Source organism: Ictidomys tridecemlineatus, unplaced genomic scaffold, assembly GCF_052094955.1.
Source record: "Ictidomys tridecemlineatus isolate mIctTri1 unplaced genomic scaffold, mIctTri1.hap1 Scaffold_63, whole genome shotgun sequence".
Classification (NCBI taxonomy): domain Eukaryota; kingdom Metazoa; phylum Chordata; class Mammalia; order Rodentia; family Sciuridae; genus Ictidomys; species Ictidomys tridecemlineatus.
Window position 1 is genome coordinate 758,701 of NW_027524348.1, and position 27,983 is coordinate 786,683.

At 46.6% G+C, this 27,983-nt stretch overlaps 2 long non-coding RNA genes across 2 annotated transcripts in view; both read right to left on the minus strand.

Moving 5' to 3' along the window:
- The window catches only part of LOC144374241 (uncharacterized), a 53,225-nt gene that overhangs the window by 16,890 nt on the left and 8,352 nt on the right, over positions 1-27,983 (minus strand). The window contains exons 2-5 of the long non-coding RNA XR_013433690.1: positions 13,782-13,876; positions 11,178-11,251; positions 10,451-10,653; positions 10,273-10,326 (exon numbers count right to left, since the gene is read on the minus strand). This is a non-coding gene — a long non-coding RNA (uncharacterized LOC144374241). The remainder of the gene's footprint in view (positions 1-10,272; positions 10,327-10,450; positions 10,654-11,177; positions 11,252-13,781; positions 13,877-27,983) is intronic.
- On the minus strand, positions 20,015-27,803 carry LOC144374242 (uncharacterized). The gene is made up of 2 exons (XR_013433691.1): positions 21,222-27,803; positions 20,015-20,675 (listed from the first exon to the last, which is right to left on the minus strand). It is a non-coding gene; the product is annotated as an uncharacterized LOC144374242 (long non-coding RNA).

Below are 27,983 nucleotides of genomic sequence, written 5' to 3' on the forward strand. Positions count from 1 at the left end.
TCAAGTTCAAACCTGTTTCAATCCACTGTGGGGAAATGGGTCTGACAATACCAATGTGGCTCATCAGCTGTGGATATTGGGAAGTAATGGAGGTTACTGGGTAGGACTCTTGGGCCATCTGACAGATGTCAGACCATATCCAACCAGAAAGGTAAGATCCAGATGTTCTGGGTCACATGTAACTCCAGGGACCACTCTGAGAGTCAAAATCTTTTCTTTGCTTTGGGAGAGAAGAGCTGGCCACTACCCTCCTTCCCTCTGTTCCTTCCAAATATCCTCCACCAGAAAGTTCACAGCAGCATAAGGATCTTTGTATAACAGGAGAGGAACCTAGCAGGCTGGCCTTGCTGGCAGAGAGAGAGAGAGCCTTCTCTGAAAGTCAGTGTGGGGAGATGAAAAGCCACAGACCCTCCAGGCCAACTTGCAGTGTGCAAGCCCTGCGAGAGGAAAAGAAAGATGTCGCTGCACAAAAAAGCTGGTGGTGGCTTGGCCTCAATGACAGGACTGCCACATCAGTAGGCGATGTTAGATCAGCATTTGGTACTCCTGTCTACGTGCAGTTCTGCTGCCTGCATCGCCTGTAAGGCCAAACCCCGCCTCCTCCATCCTGCCCCCAGCATCCCTATGGAGACTGCAGGATGCTGACACAGAAAGCCTGCAGTTGCTGGGAGCTTCTCCAGGATGCAGCCTGTGCGAGGAAAAAGGTTTGGACAAGGAGAAGAAGAGGAAAGAGAAACAAAAGTCCTCGGTTTGAGTCAGGGACAGATTTCCAGCTGAGAGCTGGTTGCTGGGTGGGGGTTGTGGAAGGGACGCATGCAGTTCCTGGTTATGGCTCTTCTGTCCCCTGACCCACCTTGCAAAGCTCCTGTCAGCCCAGAGAGGGGACTCAGCCGCAGCAGGAAGTGGCCTCTCAGGAAGGACTCAGGTGGGCTTTGGGGTTATTGGGAAGTGGGGAGGGAGAGGGTATTGGGTACAGGGCCAGGGAAGCCCCAGTGATGGCTGTGAGAATGCTTGACTGGGGTGGCATTAGGGGAGAAGGGGACACAGCTGTGGGACAGCCTGGGTGTGGATGAGCCTCTTGGTGCCGGCAAGGCACTGTGCTTTCTGCAGAGCGACAGCAGAGAAGGGCCTGGATCTGAGGCTAAGGGACAGCATGTCTGTGTCTTCAGACCACTGTAGGTGATGTGGACTGGCCAGCTCCCAGGCTTTCTGTCCCTCAGTGTCATTCTCTCACTGGTAAGTGGGATGGCGCATGGGAGGATGGCATCACTGCACGGTGCACAGGGAAGGAGGAAGGGTTCAGTCACAGAGGTTGGTGAGGAGGGAAAGAAAGGGCTCCCGAGTCAGCACTGAGAGGCACCTGAAGGACTGTTTCATCCTGGGAGACTCTCGGGGCATGGAGGCTGCTCTTCCCAAAGGGCTTGGCAGGACTGGCTGTGGGCTGGGCAGAGAATGGCAGCTGCTGACACACAGAGATGCTATATGACCTTACACAACACAGTCAACCTCTCTGGGACAAGGGCAATCATAACACTGACCTTTGCAGATTGTTATGGTAGTCCATAGTAAAAGAGACTTATAAAATATTATAAAATTATAAAAGTCTTAACTATAAAATCATGTTAAATATAAAATATTGAATATAAATATAAATTTATTAAATATAAAATTACATATAAAGTATAAAATTATTAAATATAAAGGTGTAATAGAATTTCTTGGGCTAGTGGTATCTTACTGGCTCCACATAAGACCTCTTAAGAATTTTTTTTAATGCTGTATCTGGATTTCACCCTGGATCAATTATTCAAATTAGAGCAGGGGACAGAAGACAGGCAGGAAGACTTTTTTAAATCTTCTTGGGTAATTCCAATGCTCTGTAAAGTTGAGACCTGCTTACGGGTCATAGGAAGTCTAAATATCCTGAAATAATCACTTGGAGCTCATGTATTTAAAAATGGAGTCTCCGACTTCTCCCAAATCTACTGACTTTTAGGGAGGCCTGGAAGTCTCTGTATAGCTGATCCTTTATATCCATGAGTTTCATACCCAGGGATTCAACCAACCTTGGATCAAAACCATTCAGATAAAGATTGCACCTGTACTGTATATGTACACTATTTTTCTTGTTCATTACTCCCTAAACAATGTAGTTTAACAAATATTTAAATATAGCTCTTACATTTTACTAGGCACACAAAGCATCTAGAGATGATTTAAAGCATACAGGAGGATGTCTAGGTTCTATGCAAATACTATATGGTGTTACATAAGAGACTTGAGCATCTGCAGATTTGGGTATCTGTGGGGAATTCTGGAACCAGTCTTCTTCAGATTCCAATGGACAACTGAATTTAGCAAGCAATAAAAGCAGTGTAGACATGTTTATTCCAGAAAGGAGTTTGCCAAATATCTCCTTACCCACTGGATGAATAATCACACCTAGTGATGGTTCCTGAAGGCACAGCAAGGGGACACATTCTCTTCAGACAGCATATTCAGATGATTGTTTTGAGGAAGGGGTCCTTCCAGATAGCCAAATCCAACCCCATTCCAGCTCCACCAAAGTGATGGTCCAATTAAAAAATAACAAATTCCCCAGCCAGAGAGCCTGGGAACTTTAAGATAAAAGGGAAAGCAGGGTGAACTATCTGGATCACACCAAAGAGCCATGTTTTTGTGTTTTGTCGATAATGAAAATCAAATATTGTCACATGTTCGTTTTCATGAGCACTATTCTAATGAACTAAACCTACTAATGAGAACATAACCTTACTAATGATCATATTACTCATTGTCATATTTACAAAAATCTTTTTTTGTGGGTGAGGTACTGGGGATTGAACTCAGGGCACTCACTCCATCACTGGGCCACTTCTGCAGCCCCATTTTATTTAGAGATTGGGTCTCACTGAGTTGCTTAGCACCTCAATTTTGCTGAGGCTAGTTTTGAACTCATGATCCTCCTGCTTCAGCCTCCCGAGCCACTGGGATTGCAGGAATGTACCACAGAACCCAGTTTATAAAATCTTATTTCGTTAAGAACATGCATAGATTAGTTAAGACCACACCACAGTGAAGTGATGCAGGCATCCTCATCCACCCGGAAGAGCATCCAAATTGTAGACAACTGCTAACAAAGTAGATCAGAAACGGAATCTACAAAGACCAGCTCCCACATCTACCTTCTTAGAAGACTTTCTATTGAAGAAGGCTATAAAGGGCCATAGGGAGAGGGTATCTCCTTTCACATTATCCAGAGCCTTATCAATAATTGTAAATATTGTGACTTTTTATGTAACATCAATTAATAGATTGAGAGTTATTGTGATGGGTTGTAAACAAGAATGGCAGTGGAAATGGAAGAATAGGAGGCTCACAATGGGTTTCCTATTAGGGGCTGAGACGTGGCTCTGTGGTACAGCATGTGCCCAGCATGTACAAGGCCCTTGGTTCAGTCCCCAGGGCAACCAAAAACCAAGAATAAACAAACACTTCCTGCCCAACTGAAGAGGGGTGTGGAGAACGCTAAGAGGATTGAAGCCACAACATGGTCCATATGAAAAATCTCTGATGGCAGAAACTCCATGGACTCAAATCCCTTGGAAGGAGTTTCAAATCTCTTTGACTTTCTCAAAATGTATTTCTTGGATTAAACTTTCCATTGAGAGAGAGACAGGCAAAATAATTATGATAATAATTTTTACAACCCATCATAATAACTCTCAATCTATTAATTTATGTTACATAAAAAGTCACAATATTTACTGGGTTAAAGAATTGACCTAGGCTTACTTGCTGCAAGACTTCTCAGAGCCTTTAATTTGAGGCGCACATGTGCTGTGTGTCTCCCAGAGGCAACATTCTGAAGCTCAGTGCCTGGGGATGGCTTTTCATGAGAATCCCATGTAGGACCAGAGTTCTGCAAATCACATCTGGGGAACTCTGGCATGAGTTATTGTAGGTAGCAGGGCCAGTTAAAGCATCCATCTCAGTAGAGGACAAAATAGGAGAAAGGAAGTTGAAAGTGCGACAGGTGATGTATATCTAAGGCAGGAGGAAAACAACTCAACAAAAAAGATCATGAAGCTCAAACACAAAGAGTTCAAAGGCATCTGTGCTGGGATGCTCCTTCTCTGGGGAATATTCAGAACAGGTCTGTAATAACGTAGAAATGCAGAACGATGGATTCCATAAGTTTTACCTAAGTCTCTTCTTGCTCCATTATTCTCTGTCACTTTGCTTTGTTCTCTATTTATGTACCATTAAGTGAGTGCAGATGGCTTACTTGCAAATGAAACACATTCCTGAAATGCTGTGTATAAAGCAAATATATTATTTGTAAATGGAGTCATATTTTCCACTGAAACAATTCCAAAGAAGCATGTTAACCTCACACATCATCAAAGGCGTAAAGGAGGCAATTCCACCTGTGTCCTTGAGAAGCTCTTGAGAGCTCTTCTCCCCAGGGCCAACCCTGGAGAGGGATTGTCCAGGGACTTCTGATCTGAGCACACTGTCCACAATTGGTTATGCAACCTCTCAGTCAATCCCCAAGCATGATGGAAGTTCTCAAATGATGCCAGAGATTCAGAATGGACAAGTCATCTCATTGCTTTCTCTGGGCCCACTTATATGAAAAAGCACCTCTGATAGCAAAATGATACTACTATACACACCTTTTCTGGAAGGTGTATACTGGAAAAACTGAAGCAGACAGACATTGAAATGGAGGCTCAGGATAGATTTCTTTTAATTGCAGCCTGATTTAACTTTTTTTGCACTCTTGTCTCATCTAACCTGCTACATCTGAACCAGAGCCAACTTTGACAAAGTTAAGTTAGGGCATATATTTGGGGGAAATGAAACTAGAGGATCCTTTTACTTTTTTTTTATTTGTTATATACTGAGGATTGAACCCAGGGACACTTAACCACCAAGCCACATCCCTAGCCATTTTTATATCTTATTTAGAAACAGGATCACACTGACTTGCTTAAGGCCTCACTAAATTGCTGAAAATGGCTTTGAACTCACCATCCTCCTGCCTCAACCTCTTGAGCCCCTGGGATTACAGGTGTGCATTCAGCAGGATCCTTTTAAATTCTGGTTTTCAGGTATAAAAGATATCCCCAAGGAGAGAAGACCCACATGAAGTCACTGATCTCTTGGAATCCCAAGGATTTGGAGCTAACTCTAGTTCTAATTGCTTTGGCAACTGACCTCTTGAATTCTGGCCCTGAAATATTTTAATGAAATTACAGGTAAAACTAGAAGCTGAGGAAGGTCTTTCTGAACTCCTTCCAACAGCAGTTGGTTCAGATCTATGACCATTTAATCTGCGACCAATAAACTTCCAAGGCAGGAGAGTCCACCTCAAAGCCAAAATACTGAGAACCACCCAAGATCTGGGAACACAAAGGATCTGGGAAGCATGATGACGTCATTCCACCAACAGGACAAGTGCAGAACCTGAGCTAACAGCCAGTCATTATCCAGGAAAGTGACGAGTCCCTGTCTCACGCCCTCTTGGTGCTGGCGAGCAGGAATAGAGTGGTGTCTCATTATCTGACACCCTGGAAGTAGGAGGTAGTCCTCAAATCAAAAATATCCAAATACTGAATTTTGCCCTGCCGTGCAGTTTGAATCTTAAATGTCTCCCCAAAAGACTCAGTCTTCAGCTTGGTGCTATTGGGAGATGGTGAAATCTTTAAGAGGTGGGGCCTAGAGGGAAGGCGTTCAGTCATCAGGGGATATGACCTTAGAGGGGATAGTAGAACCCTGGTCCCTTCTTCTTCCTCTGTCTCTCTCTCTTCCATATCCCAGCCCCTACCATGATGTGCTTGCTATTCTTCCACTAGAGACCTAAAAGTAATGTGTCTGTCCAGTCATGGACTGGAACTTCCAAAACTGTTACTCAAAATAACCTTTTTGTCTTTTTAAGCTTATTTATCTGGGGTATTTGTTATAGTAATGGAAAACTGACTAACATGGCCTGACAAGCCATGTTAATCACTTTAGTTGGAAATCCTTAATTGCATCACATATTTCTCTGCCTGCTTAACTGGACAGAGGACACAGCACATTCTTGTTACTGTGTGGTACTGTCTTCATTCAGCCTCATGATCCTGTCTCTCCTAGGTCACAGGGATCATCTTCTCCCAGATACAAGCTTCCACTTCCATGCTCATTGTCTTTTCTATCAGCCACATGCACTCCCACCTCATCTAACCTGCTACCTCTGAACCAGAGACACAGTTAAGTCAGATCACAGAGGAAAGCTCTGCAGAGAGGCCACAGTCACCAAAGTCTACAGGGTTACAGGAGGACAGAGGTCAGTACAGTTTCCCTAAACATGGCACCCTTTGCTCTTTCGCTTCATAACCTTTGGCAGAAATGGACATATAGAGAAATATTTTCCACCCATGAGGAAAATAAGGCCATGGGCATAATGAAAGCTGACCAACAGCCCCAGTCTCCGCATTCAGAAGGCTCACGGACAGCCTCTGGCCTTGGCAGCAGGACCCCAGGCTTCTGGTCTCATGGATTAAGGGTCCTTTTACCTTTCAGAGACCTGCTTTTTCTGTTAAATTTACTGACTTGGTAAAGGAAATCGTCAAGGATTGGAAATCAGGAATGAGGATTATTGGAAGCAAAAAGAGACTCAACTCACTCTGAAGGGAACAACTATAACCCAGCTCCTGCTGATGATTGTTGGAAAGCAGATCAGGCCCAGACCTTTTGTTTTTCAATAAAAAAAATACAGAACTGTGAGTGAAATCTCCCAATACTTCCTAATATCACATCATTATTGTCACACCCAATTGACGACTTAGGACCTATTGAAAGGAGTAACCTACAGTTTTAGGGTAGGCACTCTGCTTGTGCTCCTTCTATAGTCATTAAAGTCATGTACAAGAAGGTTCCATATGCAGAAAATAAATGAATAAATAACAACACACACACACACACACACACACACACACACACACACTTCCAGGTGCATGTGTTGGTCTCCTACAGGTGCACATGTGTGTGCTCTCCTGGGTGAATATGGTCCCTGCTGTGAAGCACAGAAAGCAGTTACTGCAGGGAACACAAACTATTTTCCCCATCATTCCAGACCTTTCTTCTTTTTCCAGCAATGCCAAATTGCCTTAAGGCAGCTGGGGAGTGCTTGTCTGATTTATGGCTCCACTACCATGGCTTCTGGAAACTTTGTTCATTCTTGCCCTAGTCCTGTGATTTATAAAAGACATCTATAACCCAGCAGCAACTTTTCCTTCTCTACCAGGGCAAGCAAGTGCAGGGAAGAGTGGACAAGCTGGTTTCTAATTCCCAGAGCATCTGAAATCAGCACTCTTGGGTAAGATGCTAAACTTTTGCATTCCTTCTTCCTTCCTGAATCCAAAACAAAAGCCTCAAGTGACCCCCTGCTTTTCTGACAGGGGTTCCTCTAGCTAAGCCTGATGCTTCGGTAACCTGGAAAGTCTGGGGAGGGAAAGATAAAATTGCAAACATTTTAATTCCATTTCCTATGGGAAGTTCTGCTAAGGAGTTTGGTTGGATAGGAAATAAAGTCATTCATTAAAAAGAAAATATTCAAGTAATCCTTAGATTTCCATCTTCTGGGGAAAAAGGATGCTGGGATCAGAGTCAGTAAATGAGTGTTCCTGACAGCTCTGCCCACATGCCTGTGGGGTCTTGAGTTAATCAGTTCACTTCTCTGCCTCAGTTTCCTCCTTCATGAAAAGAGGCATTTACTGCCCCTTTCAGCTCTCACATCCCATCGGTCTGTGACCTTCAGTACTGCCCTTGGCAATGCTCTGGTGCTCAGAGAAAGGCAACTCCAAAGGCAGGCAAGCTCTGAATCCAGAAACAGGAGGGCAGCCATGCTTCCCTGCCCTGGTCTGGGTCCTTCAAGAGAAGCTGAAGGGGTCACAGCAGTGCACTGAGGGCATGCAGAGCATTCTGGGCTGCACTGAGACCCCCAAGGAAAGCTGCAGGAGTTGCTCTCCAGCCAGGAGGAGGCAAATGAGACTCTCATATGTAGAAGAAGCTGGCTTCTTCCAACCTCAGGGTCTCCTCTCCCTCCACCTTTGAGAAGGACAGGGAAGTGGTCAGGAACCGAATGGGGAATGAGGATGATGACCAGAGGGAGAAGACTGGAACAGAGTAACAAAGGGCTCTGTAGAACAACGTTCTATTTATCTGAGACGTCCACACAGACACAGGAGAGATCTCCAGGTGCTTTCAGAGCCCCATGGGGGAGGGGCTTAGCACACCTGCAGCTTCTCCATCACAGACAAATTGGCACGTAAACAAAAATCTATCTATGCAATTAGGAGCCACAGCTTCGCTCTTTCTTCTTCTCAGTATGGGTCAGACGCTCACTGCACTCCATTCCACACACCACCTGTGAGGAGGTGGAGGAAAATAAGTGGAGCTAGGCCCAGCTGTGATTAGGGTTTTCTCTTCTAGGTTTCAACCCTCCAGTCTTCTGAGAGCACTCCGACAAACCCTACAGAGAAAATCCTTGGGAAGGTCTCATGGAGGAGGCAGGCTTGAGCCATCTGAAGTCACGATGGAGGCCTGGGGAAACTGGATGCCAAATTAGTGTTTTTAAGTTTTTCATTAATTAATTAAGTTTAAAATTAGGTATATATGACAGTGGAGTGCATTTTGACTATCCCCTCCCCACTCCACACTCCCCTTTGCCCAATCAAAGTTCCTCCATTTCTCCCATCCCCCTCCCATTATGGACTGGCATCCACTTATCAGAGAGAACATTCAGCCTTTGGTTTTTGGGGATTGGCTAACTTCACTTAGCATAATATTCTCCAACTCCAACAATTTACCTGAAAATGCCATAATTTTATTTTCTTTTAATGCTGAGTAATATTCCATCATGTATATATATACTGCAATTTCTTCATCCATTCATCTATTGAAGGGCATCTAGTTGGGTCCCACAGTTTAGCTATTGTGAATTGTGCTGTTATAAACATTGATGTGGCTGTGTTACTGTAGTATGCTGATTTTAAGTCCTTTGGGTATAGACTGAGGAGTGGGATAGCTGGGTCAAATGGTTAAGTGAGTGTTTTCATACCTCCCTGGGCCCTCTCTGGGCTGATAGCCATGAGCATCTCCCAGCTGCCTGCCCCACCCCAGGGAGGAGGAGCTAGGTGGCTCTGAGGAACCACAGAGATAGAAAGGGAGCAGAGTACTGGCTTCATGGCTTCAGAAAAGGGACACCTTAGAGACAATACGTCATAGTACAGGGAAGCTCCTCTCCCAAGCCATCACTGAGCCAAACAGAGACCTGCCCCACAAGGGCCTGCCTTGCGTTGCATCACTAACCTGAACCACCTGGCACATACTGGACTCCAACCCACCAGTAGAAGCTAAGCTAATCTGGCTTCTTTTGCAATGTAAAGAAAATCTGAAGAGGAAGAAAATATGGTATCAATGCTTCAGGCTTTCTCTGGAATTTTCTCCTGGGGCCTCAGGTATTCCTTCAGGGTGTGCTTGGGATATAGTGTTTGTTTAACATCTGTGAGGTCCTGGGTTCAATCCCTAATATAGTCCCTCACCAAAAAAAAAAAAAAAAAAAAAAAAGAAAGAGAGAAAGAGAGAGGACAGGTAATAATTCTGCCTGCTTTAGAAGAAGGGACTAAAATGAAAGGGAAAAAGTAGTCAAACACCTTTTTAGCATCTACTATGTGCCAGGTACATTATATGTATCAAGAAACAATTTAAATTCTACATAATAATATGCAATTTATACTCCCATTTATCCATTTTATAGGTGGGGAAACTGAGGCATCAAAGGTTAAGTAATGTGCCTAATGGCACACAACTAATAGGTGACCAAAAAGGATTGGAGCAGTGGGTTTCTGAGACTTGTCTCTTTCCGACATCCTATCCTGCCACCCAGGGCAGTGGACGGAGGGAGGATTCAGCACCTTCTCATCACCACCACCCCACATCATGATCTTGACCCACTAGGTCCTGCAAACCCTCTGGATTTGCTATTGGGGGAAAATGACTACTTTTATGCAGGTTAATAGATGAACAATGGAGACTCGGTGGAAGCCTGTAGCAGTGAGATGCTACATCAGTCCCTGAGCATCCTTCCTCAGTCAGATCCTAGAACCAAGGCTTTACATCCAACAGGGATGCTGGAGGAAAGTATTCACACTGGGCAGGTGAAACACTGCCTGAGACCTGGCTGACAGAACTGTAAAGGAGCCAGTGCTTGGGGAATCTCACCTTGCCTAGAGACTCAGCAGCCTTTGAGTAGCACCACCAGCACACGCTCGCCATCTGCTGGGCACGAAGGGGAAGTTCCATCAGACTCTGGTCCTGCTGGTGGCACGGCTTGCCCAGCAGGGCAGGATTCAGCCCTCCCTGTTCCTGCACACTTTGTGTTCCCAAAGTGCCTACCTACCTGTCTGCTTGTTAGCCCAGGAATAAGGTGGCACAGCTTTCGAGTGGTCAAAGGAGGACTTTCCAAATGTGCTCAGCTCAATCCTAAGCACATGCAGATCTTGTTTATTGAAAAGCAGATTCTTAATCCCTGTGCTTGCTGCGTGAGGTGGGGCACAGATTTTGCTTGTTGAACAAGCTCCCAGCGATGCTGATGCTGCTGGTCTGTGGACCATATTTTGAGTCGCAAGACTTTTAGCTCCTTGTTGGAACCCCAGTGACTCAACATCCCTATCACTACTCGGTGACCTGTCAAAGCTTAGCTTTCTTGCTGCTGGGAAGCCTTTTGTTCTACTTCCAGTTGAAACTGAGAACAGCTAGCAATAATGAAATAACTACCACTTAGATACCAGTAATATGCACCTGTCTCAGAGCTAAACACTCAGACATTGTCTAATTCAATCTTTCCCAAAGTTTCCTTTTATAAGTGTTCCTATCCCCATTACATAGATAAGAAAATTGAGATCCAAAAAAGGTATGTCACATGGCCAGTAACTGGCAGATCTGATGTCCAAACTGAGGTCTGAGCTCCTCTGATTCCAAAGCCTGTGCCTAACCAGCCAGTCCCCAGCCTCCCGTCAGAAAGCTTGGTGACTTTGTCTTGATCCAGTTCTGGTTGTTGTATGAGGGTCTTTCCACCAACCCTCCCTCTTCAGCCTTAATTGTCCCACTTCCTGCTGTACCCTCACCCTGAGCTTGCTCAGTTGTAGTCCACTGGCTGGCAGAAGTAGTTACAGTCAGCCAGGAGCAAGGTGGCCATGAACTGGAAGAAAAGGGGAAAAAGGAAATTATCAAGGCACAAGGCCACTCCACCAGGAGATCAGACACCAGGGCCCGTGAGGCTGATTCTGGATTTGGTCATGTTCCCCACAGCACTGTCCCCCTCCAACCCCTAGTGATACTAGGTTTGATTTTGCTAACCCATACTATTCCCTGAAGTGGATAGATTAGAGACAGGATTTGCACACATCTCATTAGTCTCTATTTTTTTTATGTGAGTAAACCATAGACCACAGATATGGATCCCCACATGTGAGATACTAAGTTAGGCAATGAAGGGCCAGGGTGAACCCAAGGCCATCCACACATGTGCCCTGCCTCCAAGGAGCTCAGAGCCCCACAAAGAATGGAGGAAATGATCCTAATCTTTAAGGTTGTTACTACAGAAGGACAGAGGGAGTTCTGGAAGTCAGCAGAGATGCAAGAGTGAAGAGGCCTTTGGCAAATGGAGGGGAAGGAGAGATGGTATTATGGTGGTGCTTGGCCTTGGGTCCTAACCCTGTGTGCTGGTGAGAGGATCAGTTGGAGGATTTCTACCCAGAGGAAGCAACTACAGCGACTGAGGGAGAGTTGTGTGGTCTAGTGAAGGGCCTGAGAGTTGTGTTAAGGAGCTTAGATTTGATTACTTATTAACTCATTTGGCAGTGTTGTACTAATCACTTCTCCACACCATTCACAGGGACAAAACAAGGCAGATAAAAGATCCCCAGCCTCCAGGCTTTGAATTCTGGTCTTACAGGCAAAGGCAGCTCCTAAGCGCTTTAAGAAGGAAGTTGATAAGGGTGTGGCAGTGTTTGAAGTATGGGGGTGGGGGGCAGCAGAATATACTGTCATCACAATTGACAAGTTCCCCAGGACAAGTCTCCTGTCTGGCAAGTTATTTCTCACTTAATAACAGACATTCAGCTGGGCCTGCCTTTACAAACAGGAGTAGGACCCAGCCCTTCCTTTGATGGACTTGCCATTGGGGAGGAGACAAACATGCCAGCCAGGCTCTCAGGGTGGGAGAAGAAGCTCTGATCTGTGGTGTTGTGAATTTGTGTGGTGTAAATACTGCTGGGGATGACTTCAAGCTATTTAGCAAGACATCCCTGAACATGGACTTGGGAAGAGACCCACCAACCAGCGCTCCGCAGCTGGTGGAGTGGGCTCCAGCACCCTGCTGCTGAGCATAGAGGCCTGTAGCGAGAGTGTGGAAACCCAGCAGGAAGCTAATAGCCAGGCCTGGGAGAGAGGGGAAAGGCTTGCAGAGAGGAGACCACTGACCTGAGTCTAAAGGCTGTGTGGGCATTTGTCAGGGGGCCACGGGAGAAGGGCAGCCAGGGTTGAAAGACTAGTAGAAAGACAGCGATGAGCCCAGCTCTGGGGGCCTGACTACGCCCCTGTATGTGGAAGGAGGCCGGTGGGAGGGTGTTGGATGAGGGCTGCTGACAGGGGGCAGAGGAAGGCCGGACTGGAGAGGAAGGCGGAGGCCAGAAAGGACCTGAGGCTTCATGAGCCCATCCCAGAAGTTCAGTGCTTTCTTGCTACATGGGAAGCCATCAGGGTCCTCAGAATGCAATGTAAGATCCTTTGGATGCTTTGGTGTTTTCTGTGGGTAATGTGGCGGTCGGACTGAAGATGAGCTAATGAAGGCAGCGAGGGAGAGAAGGGGGAGGAGCTTAGCTTGGGACCACCTTCTCCAGGCCCTGCTTCCCCCTGGCTCACCAGGACAGGGAGCTCCTGGGTGGAAGATGCAAGCTCTGCAGGAAGGACAGTGCTTTTGAATTCTGTCTCTACCACTTGCCACCAGCTAAGTCACTAAGTTCTGTGCCTCCAGCAGCGTGAGGAAAGGATCCTCACAAAGTGCTCAGAGCAGCCTCTTGCCCATAGTAAGCCCTGATTACCACCACCCGCTCCAAAACTTTCCTGGACCCCCACTTCCAGGCCCAGAGACTGTTCCGTTGCTCTCTGTTGTCTGCTAACACTGAATGCCCACGGCCCAGTTCCACATGTGTCCCTGGCCTTCTACCTAATCTGTGAGCTCCTCAGGAGCAGGCAGACCTTCTCTGTAGGTCCTAGAGGGTCTGGCACAAAGTATATGCTCAATGTCACTTGCTGAGTGACCAGGCAACTGGGTGGAACACCGGGTGTCGGGGCTCAGAAAGCTGGGCCAAGGCTAGCAGCCCAGATAGAAAGGGGAGGGGAGAGGGGTCTTTTAGGAATTCCACTCTTGCTTTCCGCTAAGTTATGGAGCCCAGCTCTCGGGGCCTGACCACACCCCTGTATGTGGAGGGAGGCCGGTGAGGACCTCTGCTCCTCTATTTAAGAAAATGGAGGACAGAAGTTGCTAACAGGGATGGAGAAGTGAAAGACCAACAGAATCCCAGCCCCTGCCTATGTCCCCGCCTAGGCTTTGGAACTTTTTGTGTCAGAAGCTCATGGCTTTATTTATCCTTTGGGCTCCCCAAGGAGTAACAGATGCTGGAACTCTGCAGAAAGCGCTGAGCAGCCTTGCCTCATAGAACACAGACCTTGAAAGAAGCACCAGGCCCAAGTTGTAGGCAGTAAAGGGTTCTGTCAGCTCCAGAGAGTCCCATCAGGATGTGGAGCAGGAGCCCACCATCACCTGAAGGAGAACAACAAAGAGGGTGACAGGGAGCGGCAAGGGCACCAGAAACCAGGAATTTGTTTGTGAATCTCGAGATGCAAAGGGGAGAGGTCACAGGCAGAGTGGCCACCCACCTGCCCCGAGCCCTCCCATCAGCCAGCTCAAAGGCCCATTCATCCCCACCTCTTGTTTCCCAAGCATCTGACATTAAGGCTGTGGCAGGTGAAAAAAATGAAACCTTTCATTACACGATACCATCTCCTACCTCCACGACCTAAAGCCCAGGTATTTTTATTCCAGAGCTTTCCAGGGTACTGTCATCATGAACACCTGTAAGTAGAAGCAAAATCTGGGTCTTGTCCAAAACCACTACCCCTTCTACTTACTATTACCCACTGAGGGCCTGTAGAACCTGGTTCCTCAGTCTCCCCAGCCTGACCACCAGCCTCAGGGTCACCCCTCCATTCTTGCCTTCAAATGTTGACTATGACCACCCACCATCCACCACTGGGGAGACCGCATGGGCCACACTGGTATCACACCTCACACCCCACACCCTTCCCTCCTTTACTTGGAATTTCCGGCCCCTGGCTGTGGCCTCTGAATTGCAGGGCCCAAGGGACAGAGATTAAGAGACTGTGCATCAAGCCACAGACCGAGGGCACGAAGGTCTCCTAGTTTCCCTTTTCCTCTTCTCTCTTGCTCTGTGGGTCCAGATGTTTCTGAGCATCCCTGGCTTCTCCCACCTCTCACTGAGCCCAGCCACACCCAGCCCTTCAGAGCCTAACTTATTCCTGCGGCTCCTCCCAGGCTCCTCGGGGTCTCCTCTGGTCAGTGACTGAAGCTGCTCGGGCCTCTTGGGGTCTTGCAGGCTGTTGCCGTCTGAGTGAAGAGTCCTCTGGGCTCCAGGGTACAGAGCTGACCTAAGGGCAGCCTCACCTGCCAGAAGCTCTCTACTCCTGTGCTCTGACCTGCTGTCAGCCCCAGCCCCTACACACAAACCACACACACACACACACACACACACACACACACACACACACACACACACAACCACACACATCCATGTCCATTCCCTGGCTGGGCACTCTGCCCTTCTCACAGCCCAAGGGAGAAAGAGAATAAAAGGCACCCAGGAGTGGGAGGTAGCCCCTCCTAGGGCAAGGGATGATGGCAGCAGCTCTCGAGAGGGGACAGGAGGTACTCAGGTGGTCAGTACTATGGGGAGGTGACCTCAGGACACATGGCCTCACACTCCTCCCTCTTACCAAAGACACTTCTATCCGAGGAACACTATGCACTGGGACGTCACCTGCATCCCCAGGTTCAGCCACCCCCTATCACCTCAAGTTTAAGTCTTCCTCCTTTTTCTGCCACTCTTTTCCATATGGTGAAGTGTTATGCACCTTTCTGAGCCTTCTGAGTCCTCTACAAGCCCCCTCCCCACCGTACTCTAAAGGAGTACTGGGGTGACTGGAAACCCCAGGAGCAACCTCTCCCTCCCAGCCCCCTCCACCAAACTGCACCACTGAGAAATGATTAAAATGATTATTTGTCCAAATAGCCTCTCTCAGGTAACACCCTTCCCTGGCTTTATAAGAGATGAGGGAAAGAAACCATTTTAGAAGCCAGACTGCTGAATAAAGGAGTCCCAGCAGCCCCCACCTGAAATCGGACTCCACAATAATTCAAGGGCAGCTCCTAGAACCAGCTTCTTTAGAATACAGTGCCTTGTTTTCACCTTCTTTTTAAAAAATTGTTTTCAGTTGTAGATGGACACGATACCTTTGTTTCGTTTATTTATTTTTAGTAGATGGACCCAATACCTTTATTTTAGTTATTTATTTTTTATGTGGTGCTGAGGATGGACCCCAGAGCCTCACACATGTTAGGCAAGCACTGTACCACTGAGCTACAACCCCAGCCCCTTGGTTTCCCCTTCTGACATGATGGCACCCTGTGGTCCTGCTAAGACTTATAAAGTCATTTGTATGTAAGCCCCAGATCACAAGCTCATAGCCAGAAGGATTAAGAGACTGGAAAACTCAGCAGAGATAATGGTTGTGTGCAAGCACACCTGGTCACACCTGCAAGCTATATGTGTGTGCCTATACACGTGCTGAGACAGACCTCACTCCAACTGCCCTTGACACTGTCAGGGAAGATTCCCAGCCAGGATCATCAGGCAGAAGACAAGGCCTTCCTTGTGAACCCCTCTCCCAATATGTCTGTCCTGTTTCCTAGAGAATCAAGCCAAATCTATTCCAATGGGGCTTCAGAGTTATCCATGCTCCAGGCAGACCCTCCTCATCCAAGATCCACACGCCATTTACCACTCCCATCAGCCTGGTCTCCTCTCTCCCGGCCCGGCACACCCTCATATACCCATTCCTGCATCCCTGAGATTCCCAGCTTCTTCCTTCACTTCCTGCTCAAAAGGAAGTCCCACTTCTGACACCAAGTCTCCCTCTCCTCCTTTCCTCTTCGCCCTCCGTGGTGTGCACTGTCTGTTACCACCAACTTCAGCCTGAGAGTTTGGTCTTGCAAAGCAAATTGCAAGTCCTTACAGGAATGATAGCTTGCCACCTGGAAAGACAGGTGGAACCACAGGAACCTTCTAGCATGACTAGAGAGAGGTTGGGGAGGTGTGAACTGTCCAGCTCCAGGTTCTGGCTGTGGCCCCTGCCTGATCTCAGGGACCACTAACAACAACCTTGACATGCATGGGCCCCCTTAGGATTCTTATGGGAGACCCTGGAAAGTCCCTGCAATGCCACCTTGTCCCTAGGAAGCAGGTCAGAGAACAGGACCGGGAACTTTAGGTGAAACCCACAGCAGTCCAAGGTTCTCTGCTCCAGCCCAGCCTGGGAAACTGTTAGGAAGAAAGCATTCGCTGACCATTTTCCCCCCCAGCAGACGCCCTCTGGACTTACAGATCATATAGACTAGGAAGGAGTTTGCTATAAACATCCCACAACCATAAAATAAGATTGGACCTGGATGCCTCCAGAGTTCATCTTCCCCAGCAAAACAGCAAAAGGCACAGAAGCCACCCCACCCCGTCCTTGCCCAACCAACCACATTCACAGAACTCACTGCAGCACAAATCCCTGGCCATCTGCTGAGTGAACAAGCCCCCTGTGGGGTCCTGAAGTTAAATAGGATACCTACCGGAGGGCCAGGAATTATGTGTGCAAAAACTGGTACTGCAAGGAAACACACACTTCCACACCCATAACAACAGCCAGTGTTGATTACATCATCACCCTGTGTCATACATGATTCTAAACCCACATACACACTAGTGTATTTTATGCTCACAATAACCCTGCAAGGTAGGTACTATTGACACTCCCTTCTACTGATAAAGAAACCGAGGCACAGAAAGGGTAAGTAGCTTGTTCAGTATCACGCAGCTAATAAGTAAGGGCCAGGGTTCAAACTGAGGCAGTCTGGTTCCAGAGCCCATATGCTTAACAAGGATAGTACCCACTGAACTATCTCTTCAATCTCTTGACATCATAATTTGTTTTATTTGGATTTAAAGAATCAAAGGGCAGTTTGATGCACATGAAAAGGAAGTCCCAATTTAGCAGATCAAAGTAAAAATATTCTTACTGGTTCTTACTACAATGTTATAAAGTAGCAATAAAATCCTTCCTTCCTTCTGCCCACCCCCCCCAGCTCCACCTTCTCTCCCTCTTTCTTTCCTGACGTCCATCCATTCACCTAGAACAGAGAGGGGTTTTCAGACCCTTGGGATCAAGCAGTTCCTATGTAGGGAATGAGAGGTCTAAAAAATTGGCCAGTACCCAGCCCCATAGGAACTTTAAACAAAGTCCCTACCCTCCATTGGATTTTAGAAGAGCATCGCTACTTTGTAAACAATGTTGAAAACAGCCACTCTTGATAATGAAAATGAGCTGGGCGGTATCTGGCTCGCATTGATAAGTGCCAACAAGGAGGAAAGCAGTCCTCACCAGGCCCTTCTCTTTCTCCACCCAGGAGTGCCACCAGGGCACCACCCTCTGCCCCCACAGATCCTCTTGATCAGAACCCAGGGAAGTGTCTATCAAAATCAGGAAGGGCTGTGCCTCTCAGGGTTAAAGTTGCAGCCTCTCTGGTCTCATAATTTTCAGGTATTGATCTCATCTTTAACTTCACTATATTCTTCACTCAATGTGTTCCTCTCACATAATTTAGTTCTTCCTTTGTTTCATTATTATTGTTGTAAGCTGCGTCAAAATATTTAGAAAGTGACATGCGGGTAGCTGTCAAAATAAATAAACATGTAGCTCTACAAGCATATTTTGAGCACCTACTAAATTTTGCTGTGGATCAAGTGGCTTATCCAGAGCCAAACCAGTAAGAGGGGCGAGGTCAGGTTATGTACAGACACCAGCTCCTCCAACAGCCCCCAGTACCCAGCTCTCTTGTGAATAGTCCACTGAACGGTTCTGCTCATTTCATAAAAGTCCCTTAAGCACATTTTCCAATCACAACTCTGGACAGCTATTTCCCAGCCTGAGGAAGTTACCCCTGAGTAGAATCTTCCAGAAGACCAGAGGAGGAGAACTGTGTGTGTGTGTGTATGTGTGTGCACGCGTGCGCGTGTGTGTGTGCATTTATGTTTGCAACAAAATTTTCTTCAAATAACTATGCTTATTTCTCTCTATGTACCTTGATCAGTTCCAATTCCCCAGCCATACCCTCCTCTGTCCATTTCTTGATGGTGATCTCTTTCCTTAGAAATCAGTGAGAATGGGCAATAGAGCTAGACTGGGCCAGCAGGAAACCTGAGGGTCCTGGATGGTCCTGCTGGGAGGCAGGGGAGTGGAGGTCTGGCGTTGTGGGAAAAGGAAAGGGTGCTCCTTGGGTGCCAGGGTGGGAGCCACCCGCTGTGGGGTCCCGGGAGGGCTGGTTCAGGATGCAAGAAGCAAGCCTGTTCTCCTCTCTGCCCGGATGCAGCCCTTGTCTGCCAGTCAGCCGCTTTCTCCCTGGACGGCAGTAAACCTGGCAGATTGCACATCATCACAGACCTCCTTCACCATGTGCGGGGAGGAAGCAGCCTCAGACTTTAGTGGGTCACAATCTGCGAGCAGAAAGCTCATCTCGGGTCTGTTCCTGTTCTGCCCCTAGATGCTCCCAGCTCTTGATGCAGCGTGGGGAAGGTGCAGGGACCAAGCTGCGGGCACCCTTCCCCCCCACCCAGTTAGCCAAGATGAGAGAGTGACTGTAAGGACTGCGGATAAGTGCCTCCCCCAGCATCCCGGCAAGCCTCACAATGCCACAGCAGAGTTTGGCAGATAATTGTGCAAGAGGCAATTATCAGTCACGCACATTCCAGGAAGGAGTGTGGTCGTCTGATTTTCAACAGAGCTGCCAGGGGAAATATGAGACATGGCTGAAACCATCGTGGGGCTCTCACCCCAAAATGAGCTGCTCTTCGAAGCCTGTGGCTTTATGGCTTTGAGCTGAGAGAGGAAGAGTGACAGAGAGGAAAGCTGAGAGATGCTGAGAGATACAGAGAGAGAGAGAGGGAGAGAGAGGAGATTAGTCTTGCTTCTGGCACAAACATTCCCAGGGGACCTTGATATTTCTTTCCTGTCTAGAAGAATAACCAACAACCAAAACCCATCATCCTTCATATCTGCCCCTGTGGCTTTCACAGGCCTGCCTTAGCCATCTTCCTAAAACACTGATTTGATGAGGGAATGGAAAAACATGTTAATTGTCTGTAGGCTTCAAGTGCAGCGCAGAACAGTGCCCAAATTCTCCTTGATTACATCAACATATAATGGATAAATAAAATGCAGTATATCCATACACTGGAAGACTACTCAGTCATTAAAAAGGAATGAAGAGCTGATACATGCTACCATGTGGATGAACTTAGAAAATACTCTGCTAAATGAAAGAAGTCAACCACAAAAATCACATATTATATGATTCCATTTATACAAAGTGTCCAGAATGAACAGATCTAAAGAGACAGAAAGTAGATTAGTGGTTGCCAGGAACTGGAGGGAAGAAGAAGGGAGGAAATTGGGTGTGACTGCTAGTGGGCATGAGGTTTGTTTTTGAAGTGATGAAGACGTTCTAGTATTGGTTAGTGATGATGGTCACATCAATCCGAATATACAAAAAGCCACTGAATTACATACTATAAAAGATGATCTTTATGGTTTATGAATTAAAAATGTCTTCTCTGAACCCAAGGCACAGGGCACAGTGAGGGCTGCACTTAGCAGAGCAGGGAGAGCTCTCTGTTCCTGGGCACAGGCTCGCAGCATTGTCCCCGAAACAGGACTCAACAGACCCCAATGAAGCTCAAGTCTCGGGGTACCTTCCAGAGGATCTGGGAGCCAGTCAGCTCACAAAACTAGCACTTATTGCAAGTTGGAAGGAGAGAGAAAGCACTCATTCTCTCTAACACTCCTCCCATGCGTTGGATAATCAGATTAGCTCAGAATCCTGAATGGCCCTTCTCCCCAGGCCTGTCCTCAATCACTCATGAGAGAAGGTCCTGGGGCTCTCAGTGCATTGCCACACAGACTGGCAAGTTTCCCCCAAGGGCTGGGCCAAGAAAATGCCCAATGAGATGTTTCTTTATTATTTGAACTCACTCCCACATCTCCAAATCCTGTCACTGTCTGATAAATCACTTGTCCAAAATGAATATTTTCTTAAGCATAGATTCCATGCTTACCTGTAAATTTCACAGTATTATATAAATGCTATTGGAGCATCTCTGAAACCACAACTATGATTATCCTCAAGGCACGTTGGATGTAATTCCAGGAACTGTTGGTCTGTGCTGCAGGGAACAGACATTTACAGAGGGATGAAGCATACATTGGTGGCTCTGGTGAATAGGATAATGTGGACTGGTGTGTGTGGTTTTAGATAAATGTGCTAAGTGATTGGTTCTCGTTCCTCACAGCCACCCTTCGAGTGCCTCTCTGGCTCCGTTGCTCCATCTGAAGAGTGAGGGAAAATACTCGCTGGCAGAATTCTCTAGAACATGACTCACTTCTTCCATCACTGAAACTTTACCGTTGAGAAATGTTCTGATTATTATGATTTTCTTCTGCCTATTTATTTTATTTATTCTTATTTTATTTGGCTGTTTATTGAACTGAATTGGGAACAGAAGGAAAACTACCAATAAAGTCACTTTATCATTTTTGAGTATTTCTAAAGACCAATCTGGGGAAGAAAGGAGTTCAGCATCAAGAACAAAGTTTGGGGTCGTCTGTGGACTTGGGTCCCTACAACCCTGGCTGCTGGGACAGGAGCAGGCCCATGGTGTGAAGGGAGCATGGGCCAGAAGGACTTGGCCCCAGGTTTGTCACTCACGTACCCAGCAGTCCTGGGGAGATCCTGTTCAGGGCCTCCGTTCTCTACCGATGAAAGGAAGCGTCTAGAACAGGTGACCTGCTCTAGGCTCCAGGCTGTCTTGCATCAGGGAAGCATTTGTTGACTCCACACCTACCAACCAAGAGGACAAAGTTTCGGAGCACTGAGTGGCTGTCCTCTCGTGTGTCACCTGTATGTAGAGGCAGCAGCAGGCTTACTGCTGAGATCTGTTGGGTACGTACAGAAGAGGTGTGAGGATCTCATCTTCACCGAGGTCCCAGTTGCTTTGGTGGATAACACTATCTACACATGTCTGAGGAGGGCAAGCTGGGTGGGGACATGGGTGCATGTGGCCCAGGGATGCTGGGGGCTTAGTCAGGTTGCCTAGGGACAACCCAGAAAACCCAGGTTCACAGAGGACCTCTGCCAGGGCTATAGGGCGAGTAGCATCACAGGGTCCTTCTGAGCTGTATGGCCATCTTCTTCCAACGGTCAAGCCAGGGCTGCTTAGCACCAGAACTTTCTCTCCCTCCCTAAAAGTACCCATTAAAATGCAATCCTCTGTGTCCTCCTCCCCCAGCCTCCCACCATTCTGCTTTCTGCTCTATGAGCTTGATGACTCCAGGTACTTCACCTAGCTGGAACCACATGGTGCTTACCCTTTAATACCTGGCTTATTTAACTTAGCAAATATCCTCAAAGTCCATCCATGTTGTATAGAGTGTCAGTATGTCCCTTCTTTTTAAGACTGAAAAATATTCCATTGTATGTACACACACACACACACACACACACACACACACACACACCATGTACACAACACTTTCTTAATCCTTTCATCTATTGATGGATATTCGGTTGATTCCATATCTTCACTAATATGAATAAAGCTGCAAAGGACATAGGAGTGGACATCTCTCTTTGTCATCATTTCCTTTGGCTATTACCCAAAATTAGATTGTTGGATCATATGATAGTTCTGGCTTTAATCTTTTGAAGAGACTCCATAGTGTTCTCCATGATAGTTGTACCAATTTGCATTCCCACCAACAGAACCCAAGGGTTCCCTTCTCTCTGTGTCCACTCCAATTTTTGTTAGTTTCTGTCTTTGATGATGGTCATTCTCGTAGATGAGAGGTGATAACTCATGTGGTTTTGATTTGCAGATCTCTGATGATTAGTGATGTTGACTGTTTTGTTGTTGTTCATTGATCTCTTGGCTACTGTAAGTCTTCTTTTGAGAAATATCTAATAAGGTTCTGTGCTCATTTTTTAATCAGATTATGTTTTCTTACTATTGAGTTGTTCAATTCCCTTTATATTTTAGATACTAATCCATTATTAAACGTCCGCTTTAGAAATATTTTCCTTTATTTTTCAGGTTGTCTCTTTCACTCTGTTGTTTTTTTTAATTTTATTTTATTGTTTATTTATTTATTTTTTTCTGTGCAGAATTTTTTTTAGTTTGATGCAATCCCATTGGATCTGTAGATCACTTTGGGTGATGGAGACATTTTTCACAGTATTATTACTTCCAATGACACAGGACACTTTCCCATTTGTGTTTTATAATAATTTTCAGTATACAGATCCTTCACTTCCTTGGTTAAATTTATTCCTAAGTATTTTATTTACTCAGGTCTTCTCCCTTTTATTCTTGGGCTAGGTAAAGGTTCATCTACTTCCTTTATCTTTTCAAACAACCAAATCTTAGCTTCATTCTTCTTTCCCATTGTTTTCTACTTTTTTCAATGATCTCTTTTCTGATATTTATTATTTCCTTCCCTTGGCTAACTTAGGGCTGGGTTTTTCCCTTTTTCCTTGTTTCTGTAGGTGTATGATTAAGTTGCTTGTTAGTGATGCTTTTGTTGCATCTCATAAGTTTTGGTGTGTTCTGTTTTTATTTTCTTTGTCTTAAAATGTCATTTTTTATTCCCCTTTTGATTTCCCTTTTTAAATTATTTACCTATTTTTTTTTTGGATGTGCAGTGCTTAGAATCAAACCTGGTCCTCACTAGGCAAGCACCACCCCTAATCCACACCCCCAGACCTCCTTTTGATTTCTTCTTTGCCCCACTGGTAGTCCAGAAGGACATCTTTTGATTTCCACCTTTGTGGACTTTAACTTTTCTGCCATTATTGACTTCTAGTTTCATTCCAATGTGGTTGGGAAAAATACTTGATAGGATTTCAATCTTCCTAAATGGGTTAAGAATTGTTTTGTGGTCTCATATATGATCTATCCTGGAGAATGTTCTGTGTGCACTAGAAAAGAATATGTGTTCTGCTGTGGTTGAATAGAACGCTCTGAGTTTGCTAGGTCCATTTGATCTATAATGTTAACTCCATGCTTTCTTTATTGATTTTCTGTCTGGATATTCTATCCATTATTGAAACTGGAGAGTTGAAGTCTCCTATTATTATTGCATTGCTATCTATCTCTTTCTTCTATTCTGCTAATATATTCTTTATATATTTAGTGACTCCAATGTTGGGCACATATATTTATGACTTTATCATTCTATAATGACTTTTTTTTTTCTCTTGCAACAGTTTTTGTCTTAAAATCTGTTTTCTCTGATGTAAGTGCACTCACTTCTGTTCTCTTTTGGTTACTATTTCGTGGAATATCCTTTTCCATTTCTTCACTTTCAGCCAGTTGTGTATCCTCAAGACTGAAGTGAGTCTCTTGTAGGAATCATACTGTTGGATCCTGTTTTTTAAATATCCACTCAGCCCTTCTGTCAAACTTCTGAGGCTAGATCAGCAGGAACTGTCCAGCACTGAGACTGACTGGGGCTCTCCTTCACCCCCACGCAGGGCACCTCTCTCCATAGTGAATGGCACAAGCTATGGAGAGGTTACAAGGATAATGTGAATCCACCTTCCCTTCCTCTCTAATGTGTCTCTTCCTATCCAGGCCTTGTAATCCCTCACCTGGATTCTTAGCTCTTGTGAAGGAATTTCTGTGTCTGGATGGTTGTTCAAATTCAAGTTTCAGTGACGGAAAGAGTGCTGCAAAGTCATCATCACCATCTTGCTGAGACCATTCCTTGTTGCCTGGCATGATCACCCACATGATCCCACTACCTAGAACCACACATACTTGGTAGACACTCCAGTAAAGCTTGCTGATTGAATGAATCCAGGTGATGACTCTATTTATTGTCTTACCTTGGATTTGTACTGGGTCATGCTGCTGGGCGTTCAGCAAGCTTAGCTGGGAGCAGCCAATGCCTTTCCCTCTATGGCCACTAGGGGGGCAGATGTGTCATGTGTTCAGACAACACCAGTTGGTTTGGCGCCGCCTATAAAGTCACCTTGGGTGTCTGGGCAGAACAGAATACTAAATGGCTCTGTCAGGATCCGTCTACCTCACAGGTCACCATAGAGGTACGAGGTGCAGAAAGGGCATAAAATGCAAGTCCTGTATGCTCATGCTGAGTGCAAAGGGTGAAACTAGAGTGAGCTCCCTTTCTCTGCTGCCCCTGCAGTGGGGATCCCAAGTCATGTCACCTTTGGGGAAGATAGGCTTGGGATCTGCTTCCTCCATTTCACTCCCCAAAGTGAAAGAGGCAAGGATTCCTTACTAGAAAATTGCCAAGGAGTAGCAACAGGCCTGAGCAGTGGAACAGAAGGAAAAGGACCCCTTTGGGGGCCCATGAGTGGGTAGGGGTCAGGATAGGCGGGGCCAGGGCCAAGCTGAGCTTGTGTGTGAATCTTTGTCCCATCTCAGCTGATCCTCCAGGCACCTCTGGGAGGTGAGAATCATTAGTCCAAATTTTCACATCAGGAAACTGAGGGTCAGACTGGTTAGGAAACTAGTCCAGAGTCTCACAGCTGACATGGGACCAAGCCAGGCCTCCAGCACAGGGTAGGCTGGTTTCACAGTTTCTGCCCTGCTCTCCGTAGGACTGCCAATCAAGAGGAGACCAAGGCTTTGGAAATGAGCAAACTCTGGTGGTCTGGGGGAAGTTAGTGGAACCCCCAGGGGAGATCCTGGTTCACTGCTAAACATCCCTCAAATCTCATGTAATTCTCATAGACAGTCAGCAGAGGTGGGCAACTTAATCAAGGAAATAAGGAAAGTCAAGGAAACAGGAGTGGTCAGGTAAAGTGCACTGCCCAGGGCTGACCACTCATAAGCAATAAAATCTAGTGACTTTTTTTACTGGGGGTCAAGCAATGGAGGAGAACACATGCCATCCATCTCCTGAGTCCCAGGGGCACTAGACATGCTCAGGACTTCTCTGTTTCTTACTCTGGTTCCTCCTGTGTACCGTGGGAGGCAGTCACCTCCACTACCCTTCACCCGGTCTTCAAGATGCCAATTAGCCTGCTCCACTCAGGCCTCGAATGAAAAGGTTAGAGACATAAAGAAAACCAAACTGTGGGCCTAAAAAAAGAAGGGTGTAAATTCTGAGTTTTTTTTTTTTTTCAAGGATTTTGATAGAACATGAGGGCTTTTTGGTGGTGGGTTTTTTTGTTTTGTTTTGTTTTGTTTTGTTTTTTGCAGTGGGGAGGCGCAGGGTACTGGGGATTGAACTCAGGGGCACTTGACCACTAAACCACATCCCCAGCCCTATTTTGTATTTTTTTAAATTTTTAAAAATTTTTTTTAATATTTATTTTTTAGTTGTAGTTGGGCATAATATCTTTATTTTATTTATTTATTTTTATGTGGTGCTGAGGACTGAACCCAGGGCCTCACACATTCTAGATGAGTGCTCTATCACTGAGCCACAACCCCAGCCCCCCTATTTTGTATTTTATTTAAAGACAGGGTCTCACTGTGTTGCTTAGCACCTCACTTTTGCTGAGTCTGGCTTTGAACTCATGATCCTCAGCCTCCTGAGCTTCTGGTATTACAGGAGTGCAGCACTGCACCCGGTGAACAATGAGTTTTCATAGAACAAATGCTAAGTATTTTCCTTTTTTCTTCTTTCCTCCTCAACCCCTACTCATTTTGATTCCAGGAAACAAACAGAATCAGCCGAGCGCTGGCCCCATGCTAGGCAGGGGTGAGGCCAGGGGTGGGGAAGCTGGGCCCCCGGATGGGAAGAGCAGCAGCACACAGGTTAGGTGAGAGTGAGGGTCATGCTGGGACACGTTCTTTCCACTTGATAGCTATGAGTGACCTCAATATTGGGACGAGGCTGTCTGAGGAAAAGTCTCCCATGTCCACCATGGGCTCCTGGTCGGAGAAAGTGACAGGGCACCTGGATCCACAGAGTCCTCACTTTCTTAGGGCCAGGTTTATGTTTCCAGGTGATGAGATGGCGATGGGGCTCCATCTCCCTGTGCCAGTTCCCTTCCTGTGGGCTCACACAAGGAAGGGACAGGTGGCAAGGGACCGTGTCCTCCTGCCCCATTAACTGACAGGCATCTCTCCTGGATAAGAAAACATGGATTTCTTTATCTGAAGCACATGCTCCGACCCCTGCCTGCTCAAGCCAGCACCACTGCTTCTCCTACTGCACCTGCAAGAAAGCTTTCTTCAGCTGATTCTCCTTCTCTAAGGCTCTCAGAGGTCTCCAAGAGTCCTCCTGATCACAGAGGTCAGCAGCTCCCAGCCCTATTCTCCCTAATCAATTGGAAAAGGGAAGATCAGGTCATCACGGATCAGATGGTCAGAAGCACACAGGTATCCGACTTCTTGGATTCAGGTCTTGCTCCTGAGGCAGAGGTTACTGCATTTTAAGGATGGGTTTTCATTTTAAACTTTAACACAAAATTTTCCTTTGTGTAATGGCTCGGATGGGAGGTGTCTCCCAAAAGTTGCTGACACGTAGTGGGTGCCCCTGACACTGCAGCGCTCAGGAACCTCCACAGGTGCAGGCTGTTGTTGCTCCCAAGTGTGATGATCTGCGATCCTCCTTCTCTTGCCAGAGGATTCTCTGATCCTGACAGAAGCAGCACCAGCCCCTGATGTGGGGAAGAGGGGAAGAGAATGCAGATGGGAACAGGGTAGAGCCCTCAGGGTGACCCCTTGAAGGCCCTTCAGCATATGAAATCAGTAGCCAATTAGAAAACTAAGCTTCAGGTGGCTTCTGATGGGGCCGGACGCAGATGATAGGTACTCTGCTTCCTGTGTGTTATGGCTTGGGTGTGAGGTGTCCCCCAAAGGCTCCCAAGCGAGGCAATGTGAGAGGGTTCAGAGGGAAATGATGGGGTTGTGAGAGCCTTAACCCAGTCAGTGTGTTAATCCCCTGGTGGGATTCACCGAGTGGGAACTAGAGGCAGGCGGGGGTGTCTAGAGGAGGTGGGAATTGGAGGGAGTGGCTTTGGTATATATTTGTATCTGGAGAGTGGAGACCTTGCTCTCTCTGCTTCCTGGTCATCATGGGAGCTGCCTTCCTCTGCCCTACTCTTGTGCCTTGGTGGTCAGCCTCGCCTGGAGCCCCGAATGGAATGGAACCTGGTGTCTATGGACTGAGACCTCTATAATGGTGAGCCTCCAAGTAAACTTTTCCTCCTCTACAATTGTTCTGGTCAGGGTCTTTTAGTCACAGCAGGAAAAAAAAACTGACTAAAACACTTTGTGACCTGAAGCTCCAGACCACTGCCACCAGAACTCTGTCTACCCCAGAGGTCATGGAGGGCAAGAGCACCAGGCCTGATACCATGAGAGGGGTTCCAGACAGGGGAAGGGAGCTCACAGCAGAACCTGGGCATCTTCCCAGGGGCTCTGTGGATGGCGCCCCTGGTGCTGGGCATCAGCTGCCTCAGCAGGCGGCCCTGGGGCTGTGCTGTGGAGAGCCAGGGC